The following is a 13,285-nucleotide window of genomic DNA, read 5'->3' as shown; positions in this document are numbered from 1 at the left end:
ACAGGAAATCCCGAGGCAATGAATCAGTGCTTAAGCTTAGAAGATTCATTCCCATTAGTGTTCCGTGTATAATGCCAAAATTAAGAGAGATAATTGTGTTAGACTTCTGCATACAGCTTTCCAAATCTGAGCCACTTAAAATACTCAAGCAAATTCATAAAGATGCATCAAAAAGTTGGAGATGAGTATGGTAAGTCCACAGTCGTATGATTAAACAAACACATTCATGATTTACTCTATTATAGAGACTATGTGAGAGATTAGCTGACCATGACAACCTTTGGCAAAGGCACTCCAATTCCCTGTGTCCTGTGTATTCCCCTTTGGCTTTTTTTTTTTTTTTTCCCCACTGTACAGCAAAGGGGTCAGGTTATCCTTACATGTATACATTACAATTACATTTTTTCCCCCACCCTTTGTTCTGTTGCAACATGAGTATCTAGACAAAGTTCTCAATGCTATTCAGCAGGATCTCCTTGTAAATCTATTCTAAGTTGTGTCTGATAAGCCCAAGCTCCTGATCCCTCCCACTCCCTCCCCCTCCCATCAGGCAGCCACAAGTCTCTTCTCCAAGTCCATGATTTTCTTTTCTGAGGAGATGTTCATTTGTGCTGGATATTAGATTCCAGTTATAAGTGATATCATATGGTATTTGTCTTTGTCTTTCTGGCTCATTTCACTCAGGATGAGATTCTCTAGTTCCATCCATGTTGCTGCAAATGGCATGATGTCATTCTTTTTTATGGCTGAGTAGTATTCCATTGTGTATATATACCACTTCTTCCTAATCCAATCGTCTGTCGATGGACATTTGGGTTGTTTCCATGTCCTGGCTATTGTGAATAGGGCTGCAATGAACATGCGGGTGCATGTGTCTCTTTTAAGTAGAGCTTTGTCCGGATAGATGCCCAAGAGTGGGATTGCGGGGTCATATGGAAGTTCTATGTATAGATTTCTAAGGTATCTCCAAACTGTTCTCCATAGTGGCTGTACCAGTTTACATTCCCACCAGCAGTGCAGGAGGGTTCTCTTTTCTCCACAGCCCCTCCAGCACTTGTTATTTGTGGATTTATTAATGATGGCCACTCTGACTGGTGTGAGGTGGTATCTCATGGTAGTTTTGATTTGCATTTCTCTTATAATCAGTGATGTTGAGCATTTTTTCATGTGTTTGTTGGCCATCTGTATATATTCTTTGGAGAAATGTCTATTCAGGTCTTTTGCCCATTTTTCCATTGATTGATTGTTTTTTTTTTGCTGTTGGGTTGTATAAGTTGCTTTGGCTTTGCAGAAGGGAAGACAGTCACAATCCTGCTTGGGATGGGTGGCCTAACATTACAAGCTAGAAGGGACAGAGGTCCTGATCCAATTTTATCATTTTGAAATAAAAAAACATGCTGTGTAGCACGGAGAACTATGTCGAGTCACTCATGATGGAGCATGATAATGGGAGAAAAAAGAATGTGTACATGTATGTGTAACTGGGTCACCATGCTGTACAGTAGAAGAAAAATTGTATTGGGGAAATAATAATAAAAAATTCTTTTAAACAAAAAACAAAAAAAAAAACTTGTGCTGGGGATTGTGAAGATTATCCAAACAAGTAGTGACAGAAATGGAATAAAACTAAAATACTCTATCAGTCAGAATAGGCTAAATAATGCCACAATAACAAACAACTTGAAAGACTCAGAGCCCTAAAACAACCAAGTGTATTTCTTGCTGATGTCACTCCTAGCAAGGGAGGTCTTGGTTAATGTCAGGCTACCTGGCTAATAAGGTGTGGTTTACTTTATCTCAATGTAAACATCTATGGAAAAACCACGCACCATATCTTAAAGTTTTGGCCAAGAAATTCCTGTGGTTGGAGTTCCCGTCATGGCTCAATGGTTAGCAAATCTAAGAACCATGAGGTTGCGGGTTCCATCCCTGGCCTCGCTCAGTGGGTTAAGGATCTGGCGTTGCTGTGAGCTGTGGTGTAGGTCGCAGACGCGGCTCGGATCTGGTGTTGCTGTGGCTCTGGCGTAGGCCGGCGACTACAGCTCCAATTAGACCCCTAGCCTGAAAACCTCCATATGCCATGGGAGCGGCCCAAGAAATGGCAAAAGACCAAAAAAAAAGAAAGAAATTCCAGTGTTATATCTAATATCAGCTGTACAGAAAGTAGGATCCTATCCTTGTTTTAAAATGACAGCCTGGTCATAATCTGACAAAAGCAGAGAACATACATGTGCCTGTCTGTCTTCATGTAGAGCATTATATACAGACTAATTTCTTGCCCAACCTCCCAATTCCCACCTTCTTGTTACTTCACTTGAAGGTAACTCTTTAAAATTTTTTTTTTCATTTTTCTGGTGATTTAGGGAGTGAGACAATGTTACTACTATATAAGAATGCGTGATGAAATCATAATATGCATTGTCAACCAGTCAGTGCTAACACTGAGCACTTAACTGTGACTCTGGTGTGAACAGAATAATATATTCTAAATCAGCTCACTCTACAAGAGTCCATGCATTTCTAGCACTTGAAAATATACTTTACCATTCAGTGATTGATATAAATATTGTACAGTCTTTGATGTGTTGCTCTCAAAAGGATTTTAGAAAAAAAATATTTTAGGAAGTTTTTAGTTTTTGAGGTTGGTTGAATGCAATAGATTTAAAATTTTTTTTCAGGATATAAAACAGGAAAAATGATGAGACTTACTAAGAGGAATGACGTTATAACTGAGACCTTGATAACCTAATTGGATTATTAAAGCATGGTGGTATAGACATTTATTACATTATAAAAATATGTTAAGACATGAACTCCAACTTATTTACAGAACCTAATTTTGTGAAATATTAAAAGTAGTCTATGAAAAAGATGCTTGAAATCCAATACATTTGGAAAAAGAAGGTATAGAAAAAGATACAAATATTTTCAGACACTTTAAGATACTAATGGGGTGCTTGGGGTCAATAGATGCAGACTATTGCCTTTGGAATGGATTAGCAATGAGATCCTGCTGTGTAGCGTTGGGAACTACGTCTGGTCACTTATGATGGAGCATGATAATGTGAGAAAAAAGAATGTATACATGTATGTGTAACTGGGTCACCATGTTGCACAGTAGAAAATTGACAGATCACTGTAAACCAGCTATAATGGAAAAAAATAAAAATCACTGTATAAAAAAAAAAGATACTAATGGATTATAAACCTTCAAGACAGAGATTCAATACGCAATATTTTACCAAATTTAACTGATCATGGAATGCCTTTTCCCCAGAATTTCTATTAATATCATATAGAATAGAGTTATTGGGGACATGATTCGGGAATTTTTGAGACAATTTTGCAGACAAGTGATTCTACACATAAGCTTGTCTTAATGTAGTTGGGAACTGTAACTCAGAAGAGGTCAGCCTTGTGTGTACAGTAAACTTTTAGTCAAAAATACACTATTGAGTTTTTTGTTTTACATACCTAAAAGAAAAAAACAAAAATTGTTTTCAGATGATATAAGGATCAAATGTCCTCAATTATTGAGGATTTAGAAAGTAACTCTAACAGTAAGAAAAAAATGTTTGCCTTAAAGATTATTTTGTTTGATACTAAGATAGCTATACCATCTTTATTCTGATTTAATGTGTGTATAGTTTCTTATTCTATTTTTTTAAACTCTCTGTATCATTTTATTTTAGACGTGGCTCTGTTTAATAGTGTGCAATTGGATTTTTTGAAATTAGGATCACTAATTTCTATCTGCCAAATTTAGTTCATTGAAATTTAGTATAATTACCTATATAATTTGCTTTAAATCTATCATTGCTTTGTTTTTATACTTGCACCATCTTTTCCCTATTCTTGCCTTTTTTAAAACTGCTTTGGTATGTCTTTTATCACTCCATTTTCTCATCTCTACTAGTTTGAAAATTATAAACTTTTTTTTTAGTGGTTATCTTAGAAATCAAAGCTTATATTTATAATTTATTATGTTCTAAGGTAAATCAATAACTTTATCCTCCTCCAAGACAACGTAGGTCTATAACACACTGTATGTAACTCTCTCCCAAGTTACATGCTGTGGTGTGTGTGTGTGTGTGTGTGTGTAACTGAACTGTTGTTGTTGTTGTTGTTTGTTTGTTGTCTTTTTTCCTATTTTCTAGGGCCGCACCCACGGCATATGGAGGTCCCCGGGCTAGGGATCTAATTGGAGCTGTAGCCGCCGGCCTATGCCAGAGCCACAGCAACGCGGGATCCGAGCCGTATCTGTGACCTACACCACAGCTCACTGCAGTGACGGAGCCTTAACCCACTGAGCGAGGCCAGGGATCAAACCCGCAACCTCATGGTTCCTAGTTGGATTCATTAACCACTGAGCCATGACGGGAACTCAGTTTTTTATAGAGGCAATATTAACTTAGATATATCCATATACCACTTTTTCGGTTTTCATCTCTTTTCATAACTTGGATCTTCAATATGAATAATTTTCCTTTTACCTGAAATCATAAGAACTTCCTTTGCAGGTCAATTATGACAAATTTTATGAGTATGGTCAGCAACCGTCTTAAATCAGGGTTAATTCATAGGTTTTTCAGGACCACAAAGACTGAACCTGGGTTTCAATATGAACCCAGGCTGCAGAACCTCACAAAGGATGTTATACTTCAGTTCACTGTGGAGAAGGTCTCATACCTGATTCCTCTCACTGTGCCAGCTTGGGGCTTTAATATCTATCTTTCTCATCCAGCAAGGTCATCAAAAAAAAAAAGTTCTAATTTCCCCAAATCAGCATATACTCTCAGTGCAAAAGCAGTTTTCACACCCAGTCTCTTTACCTTTTTGTATTCTCACATTCACTTTAACTTTGGCCTGGTGATGTCTATCTACAATTATATTAATTCTTCCATGTCTTTAAAGATTTTATTTTTTAGAGTTCATTGATCATTTTGAGCTGTTTTCAGAGTGAGAGTTAGTCCAAATATATAACCAACCATTATTAGAAATCAGAATCCCTTGCTAGCAAACTTCTGAGGGGATGTATTAATGCATTTGTGTAACAAAGGCTTAGTGAGCATCAGGGAAGCACCAAGCATGGTGTTGATCATAGAGATGTTTGATTGGACCCCTGGCAAGAAGTAGTTCACAAACAAAGGCTCATTGTGCAATTCAAACCCCTCTGCTGGAAGACATGATATCAAAAGAGAGAAGACACCACAGATAAAAATCAGACAAACAGTAGTGCTGTGTCTAAGAGCACAGGCTCTGAAATGCCATTCTACTATACTAGCCATTAGACCATGGGCAAATTGCTTCTTCTCTCTGTGCCTCAGATTCTTTACTTATAAAAAGGAATAATTGTAGTAACCACTGTATTGGGTTGCTATGGAAATTAATTACACATAAAGCTCTTAGAACATGTCTAAATCACTTAAGCCCTCAAAAAATGTCAGCTATTCAGAATGCTAATTCTGCAGTATTCTTGACTTAAGATTTTTGATTACCAACAGCCTTAAAAAGATCAACAATTTTGTGTAACCTGAACTGGACATACAGTCTAGGAATTAGTTAACATGTATCTTGTTTATTGCCTCCTCTTTGGCATCAGGCAGTGGAGCTCACCTGGTCCAAAACTAAATACACTAAATGTATTTTATTAGTCTCTTGTTTGGACCCCAGGTGGAGAGGGTTGAGTAATCATTCTAATTAGTTCATACCACAGGTGTCTGGGATTGAGTAATTATACTAATTAGCTCATGCATGCCATCGTCATTGGTCAATGCAATGGTTTCTTGTCTTATTTATTTGCTATCTCCCTTTTGCCAACCTTTCTTGTTTAAATTCTTCCACCCCAGGCAACTATTCTAGTGCTTTATTTGAAATGTCTCCTTGAATTTGTGTGAATACTTCTGCAAAACTTGGTGTTTATGTGATGAGCTAAATTTACAGTAATTCAAATCAACCCTAAAATGTATATCCAAAGGCCTCTGCAATGCCATGCACAGCAAATGCTTAACAGCCATCTCATGAACACAAATATCACTCCTGTGCCATCCAACCAGCCAACCAAAGCAGAATATTCAGAATAATCTTTCATTTCTCTATCTCTCTCAGGTCCCTCAACACAATGCTGCATTTTACCTGTCCACAAAAACCATTTCCTTCTCTCATCCCCATGGCTACTAAATTATTTCAAGCTACCACCAACTTATTTCCTCACAACTGCATCAAGCTTCATGTCTCTCTGTCAAATCTAACCCCTGTACTGCCATCAGAGTATTTTTTCTAAGTAAAATTAATTAAAAGCAGATTGTGATTCTAACTTAATAATATCTAATAATTCCCCATTGCTCACAGGATACATTTTAAACTCTAGGGATACCTTTAAAAGTCCTTCAGGTTCTGTCCCTGGCTTCCTTCCACCATTCCCACAACGCCCTCTGAAGTACCCATAGAACCCAGTCACCAGGCACTTTTGCGCATTAGTGATTATGCTGTAACCTCTACTCACAAGGCTTTCTTTCCTTGTACTCCAGTGACTTCTTCTCCTTATATTCTACTTTAGATGGCATCTTCACTGAAATCACTAAGGCTCCAACTGTCACCACACTACAACCATGACTGTCCAGGAAAATGTGTTCTCACTTCTGTTTCCTCGTAACTGTGCAGAGTTAGGATAATACTATGGGTTGAACTGTGCCCCCCAAGAAATTCACATGTTGAAGTGCTAACCCCTGGGAACTCTGAGTGTGGCCATATTTGCAGAGAGGTTCTTTAAAAGGTAATTAAAATGAGATCATTAGCATGGGCCCTAATCCAATATAACTGATACCTTTATAAGAAAAGGGTATTTGGACACCAATACCTAGGTGTTGGTGAGAGAGTTCTGCCTCTAGACAGTTCTGCCATCAACCCTTTCCTGAGGCTCTAGCCTTTTGGCCTGTCTGCAGATTTTGGACTTGCCGGCCCCCACAAATTGGCGATGCAATTCCTTAAAATAAATCTCTCTCTCTCACACACACACACACACACACACTAACACACACACACACACATATATATATACACACACATGCATATCCTATACATAGTGTGTATACACATTGCATATATGCACATGTACCTCCTAATATATATATATACACATATGCAGGCAACCTCGGAGATGTTGCAGATTCAGCTCCGGACTGCAAAGTGAACATCATAATAAAGCAAGTCACACAAATATTTTGGTTTCCCAATTCATGTGAAAGTTATACTTACATTATACTGTATTCAAGTAAATGTGCATCAGCATTATGCCTTTAAAAAGCACATAATTTAAAAATATAAACTTATAGTTACCAAAGGGGATATTGGCAGGTTGAGGGGGGAAAGAAATTAGAAGCTTTGGATTAATAGATACACATCTACTGTATAGCACAGATAACAGTACTCAATGTCTTGTAATAACCCATAATGGAAAAGAATCTGAAATAAAAATGTGTACATATAATAATCACTTTGCTGTATACTTAACTAACATGAAATTATAAATTAACTATACTTCAATAAGAATAAATAAATAAAATATAAAAATACAAAATAAAGAAAAAATTACAAAAATAATATCAAAGATGGCAGATCACCATAACATATATAATAATTTTGAAAAAGTCTGAAATATTGTGAAATTTACCAAATACGACACAGAGACATGAAGTGAGAAAATGCTTTTGGAAAAATGGTACCTATACAGTTGTTCATTGAGGAATTGCCACAAAACCTGCAATTTGTAAATAGTACTATCTGAGAAGCACAATAAAATGAACCACAATAAAACAAGATACGTCTGTATGTATCTTTGCTTGTATGTATGTAGTAATGTATATGTACATGTATGTGTGTGTGTGTGTGTATATATATCCGTATGTGTGTATATGTGTATATGAATTTACATGTAAGTGTGTATGTATGTATATATATATATATGTACATGTGTGTATTATGAGATTTTTGAAAACCAATAGATTTAAAAAATGAGTTTGTGTAACTTGAACTGGACATACAACCTGGGAATAAATTAAAATGCAATTCATTTATTATCACCCACTTGGCATCAGGCAGTGGGGTTTACCTGGTCCAAAACTAAATACAAATACATATACATACATAAAAATATATACATACATATACGTATATATGTATACATACATATATACAATGCATATGTGTCCACATATACAGGAATGTGTACATGTACATATATTAGGTTATATGTATATATGATATGTGTGAGTATATATATACACACACACACAATACACATAGATGCTCATATATATCTTCATATTTTAGGTATGTTGTACATATGCATACACAGATCTCACTGGTTCTGGTTTTCTAGAGATCCTAATTAATACAGATGCATCATCTCATCCACTCAGTAAGTCCTTAAGGTCAGAGCCACATCTCATGAAATTAAGATAATACAGTTTGCTTACACCTGGGTCTGAACTTTGTCTCAGGTATTACTCTAATTTCTTTAAATTGACTAATTCAATCCTTATGAACCTCATGAGAGAAATATTATCTCTTTTCACTAATGAAGTAACATGCCCAGAGTTATCCAGCTAGAAAATGACAGGAGCAGATTTTGTTTGTTTTGTTTTGTTTTGTTTGCTTTTTAATATAATGATTTTTATTTTTTTTCATTATAGCTGGTTTACAGTGATCTGTCAATTTTCTACTGTATAGTATGGTGACTCAGTTACACATACATGTATACATTCTTTTTTCTCACATTATCATGCTTCATCGGACATAATTCCCAGTGCTACACAGCAGGATCTCATTGCTAATCCATTCCAAAGGCAATAGTTTATATCCATTAACTCACAATCCACCCCACTCCCTCTCCCTCTCCCTTGGCAACCACAAGTCTATTCTCCAAGTCCATGATTTTCTTTTCTGCAGAAAGGTTCATTTGTGCTGTATATTAGATTCCAGATATAAGTGATATAATGTGGTATTTGTCGTTCTCTTTCTGACTTACTTCATTCCGTATGAAAGTCTCTAGTTCTATCCATGTTGCTGCAAATGACATTATTTTGTTCTTTTTTATGGCTGAGTAGTATTCCATTGTGTATATATACACCTCTTCTTCCTAATCCAATCATCTATCAATGGACATTTGGGTTCTTTCTGTGTCTTGGCTATTGTGAATAGTGCTGCAATGAACATGTGGGTGCATGTGTCTTTGTTAAGGAGAGTTTTGTCTGGATATATGACCAAGAGTGGGATTGCTGGGTTATATGGTAGTTCTATGTATAGATTTCCAAGGTACCACCACACTGTTCTCCATAGTGGTTGTACCAGCTTACATTCCTACCAACAGTGTAAGAGGGTTCCCTTTTCTCCACACCCCCTCCAGCATTTGTTATTTGTGGACTTATTAATGATGGCCATTCTGGCTGGTGTGAGGTGGTATCTCATGGTAGTTTTGATTTGCATTTCTCTAATAGTGATGTTGAGCATTTTTTTCATGTGCTCATTGGCCATCTGGATATCATCCCTGGAGAAATGTCTATTCAGGTCTTTTGCCCATTTTCAATTGGGTTGTTGGCTTTTTTGCTGTAGAATTGTGTAAGTTGTTTGGATATTCTAGAGATTAAGCCCTTGTCAGCTGCATCATTTGAAATGATTTTCTCCCATTCTGTAAGTTGTCTTTTTGTTTTCTTTTTGGTTTTCTTTGCTGTGCAAAAGCTTGTCAGTTTGATTAGGTCCCACTGGTTTAGTTTTGTTTTTATTTCTGTTGCTTTGGGAAACTGACCTTAGAAAACGCTTGTAAGGTTGATGTCAGAGAATGTTTTGCCTGTGTTCTCTTCCAGGAGTTTGGTGGTGTCTTGTCTTATATTTAAGTCTTTAAACCATTTTGAGTTTATTTTTATGCATGGTGTGAGGGTGTGTTCTAGTTTCATTGATTTTCATGTGGCTGTCCAGGTTTCTCAGCAATAATTGCTAAAAAGACTTTTTCCCATTTTATGTTCTTGCCTCCTTTGTCAAAGGTTAATTGACCATAGGTTTCTGGGTTTATTTCTGTGTTCTCTATTCTGTTCCATTGGTCTGTATGTCTGTTTTGGTACCAGTACCACACTGTCTTAATGACTATGGCCTTGTAATATTGCCTGAAGTCTGGGAGAGTTATGCCTCCTGCTTGGTTTTTGTTCCTCAGAATTGCTTTGGCAGTTCTGGGTCTTTTGTGGTTCCATATAAATGTTTGGATTGTTTGTTCTAGTTCTGTGAAAAATGTCATGGGTAACTTGATAGGAATTGCATCAGATCTGTAGACTGCTTTGGGTAGTATGGCCATTTTTACAATATTAATTTTTCCAACCCAGGAGCATGGAATATCTTTTTGTTTCTTTACATCTTCTTTAACTTCCTGGATTAATGTCTTATAGTTCCAAGGATATAAATCTTTTACCTCCTTGGTCAGGTATATTCCCAGGTATTTGATTTTTTGGGGTGCAATTTTAAAAGGTATTACACTTTTGTATTGGAAATAGAGAAAGGCTGAAAGCCTTCCCACTAAAATCTGGAACAACACAAGGATGCCCACTCTCATCACTGTTATGCAACATAGTATTGGAAGCCCTAGCCACAGCAATCAGACAAACAAAAGAAATAAAAGGCATCCAAATAGGAAGAGAAAAGGTAAAACTGTCACTGTATGCAGATGGCATGATACTTTATATAGAGAACCCTAAGGACTCAACCCAAAAACTACTTGAACTGATCAACAAATTCAGCCAAGTGGCAGGATATAAGATCAACATTCAGAAATCAGTCACATTTCTGTACACTAACAATAAAATATTAGAAAAGGGATACAAAAATATAATACCTTTTAAAATTGCACCCCAGGAGTTCCCGTTGTGGCGTAGTGGTTAACAAATCCGACTAGGAACCATGAGGTTGCGGGTTCGGTCCCTGCCCTTGCTCAGTGGGTTGACGATCCAGCATTGCCATGAGCTGTGGTGTAGGTTGCAGACGTGGCTTGGATACAGCATTGCTGTGGCTCAGGCGTAGGCCAGCAGCTACAGCTCCAATTCAACCCCTAGCCTGGGAATCTCCATATGCCACGGGAGCGGCCCAATAAATAGCAAAAAGACAAATAAATAAATAAAATTACACCCCAAAAAATCAAATACCTGGGAATATACCTACCAAGGAGGTAAAAGACTTATATGCTGGGAACTATAAGACATTAATCCAGGAAGTTAAAGAAGATGTAAAGAAACAAAAAGATATTCCATGCTCCTGGGTTGGAAAAATTAATATTGTAAAAATGGCCATACTACCCAAAGCAATCTACAGATTCAATGCAATTCCTATCAAATTACCCATGACATTTTTCACAGAACTAGAACAAACAATCCAAAAATTTATATGGAACCACAAAAGACCCAGAATTGCCAAAGCAATTCTGAGGAACAAAAACCAAGCAAGAGCAGATTTTGAAGCCAGGCAGTCTGGCTTATGACCTCCTTCTTAAACACCATACTGGACTATAAGATGTTATGAAAATAGTTTACAATAGCCAAGACATGGAAACAACCTAAATGTCCATCAACATAGGAGTGGATCCAGAAGATGAGGTACATATACACAATGGAATATTACTCAGCCATCAAAAAGAATGAAATACCAGCATTTTTTGCAACATGGATGGACCTAGAAATTCTCATGCTAAGTGAAGTCAGCCATACAATGAGACACCAACATCCAATGCTTTCACGGACATGTGGAATCTGAAAAAAGGACAGACAGAACTTCTTTGCAGAGCAGATGCTGACTCACAGACATTGAAAAACTTATGGTCTCCGGAGGAGAGAGTTTGGGGGGTGGGGGGATGTGCCTGGGCTGTGGGATGGAAATCCTGTGAAATCAGATTGTTATGATCATTATACAACTACAGATGTGATAAATTCATTTGAGTAATAAAAAAAAATTTAAAAAAAAGTAGAGAGAGGGAGGCAACGAGGCAAAAAAAATAATAAAATAAAAAAAATATGACAAGAACCTAATGCCTGGCACAAAGTAGATAGTCAATAAATCTTTATAAAATAAATTATGAATAACATTTCATAAAATTTGTAATGATTTAGTAAAGTATACATTTATTATATATGTATATGTATTTACTCAGAGTTGTAGATTAAGCCATTTGGGAAGAATCACTTCTATTTTAAGGACCAAAGCATGGAATTCACAGCATTATTTATTCATCTGCTTGATATTATATGGTGATGAATGGATAACAGGCAGGCAAAGTGCTTGATAAGACCTAAGCATCAAATGGTAATATTCTCTTTAGGTAGTTTAAGAACAGAATTAGTTTTCAAATTATTTTCTATACCTCTAGCTAATGAGGTATATAAGGATTTATCAAAGACTACTTCTTTTATTAAACAGAAGCAAATTATACCAATATTCATATTATGGTCACTATTAATTTTGTTCTGAAATGTCCCCCAATTTTGTCTTCATGAACTTTAACCTGCTGTGAGTTTTATAAATGCCAATAGATGAATCTTTATTTCGTGCCTGGGGATTGTTAGAAGGTAGAAAATGAAATTTTATCCAGATAGAGATGTTATATGAACTGTCTTAAACCCTAGCCTAGTAAAGAAGTAATATAAGATATCAAACATTATGAAATTAACAACTAAACAATTTAGGAGGTTATTCATTTTTTTCTGAAAAAATCACTCACAAAAACAAGGAGCAATGCATTACTGATCTCTGTCACCCACTTTAAAGCTATCAGAGAGGTACATTGACTGGTACTGAATTGGAAAGAAACAAAAGCCTGAGTGTTCTGATTCATTGGATTTTCCATACCCCTTATTGTCTGTACAATGATTGTCAAGCTTTCTGAAAAGTTATACAAATTCCCTTTTACTATTCCTTTGATTTGTACAATAACATCTTAATTACAACCCTAAACTCTTTTTATGCCCTACTGATTACATAAGCACCTTTGCAACTGATGCATCCCAAAATGTCACAAGACACCCAGAAAAATTAAATACAAAATAAAATCTTTCTCTCCAAGTAAACACAGTCCCAAAGCATCTGTAACCCCAAGATTGTTGACAGACCACAAAGTCCAGTTTTAAAACTGTAGTGGAAAATCAGAAAAACAATCTTTTTTTTTCCCTAGGAAACACTCCCTCCACCATCTCCAGTGTTTCATATCAGTGATGAGATCTCCAGTGTTTCCTAACCCACTGATATCCAAGGGTTA

This window comes from Sus scrofa, chromosome 13, assembly GCF_000003025.6.
Source record: "Sus scrofa isolate TJ Tabasco breed Duroc chromosome 13, Sscrofa11.1, whole genome shotgun sequence".
Taxonomy (NCBI): domain Eukaryota; kingdom Metazoa; phylum Chordata; class Mammalia; order Artiodactyla; family Suidae; genus Sus; species Sus scrofa.
This window is presented reverse-complemented; position numbering follows the sequence as displayed.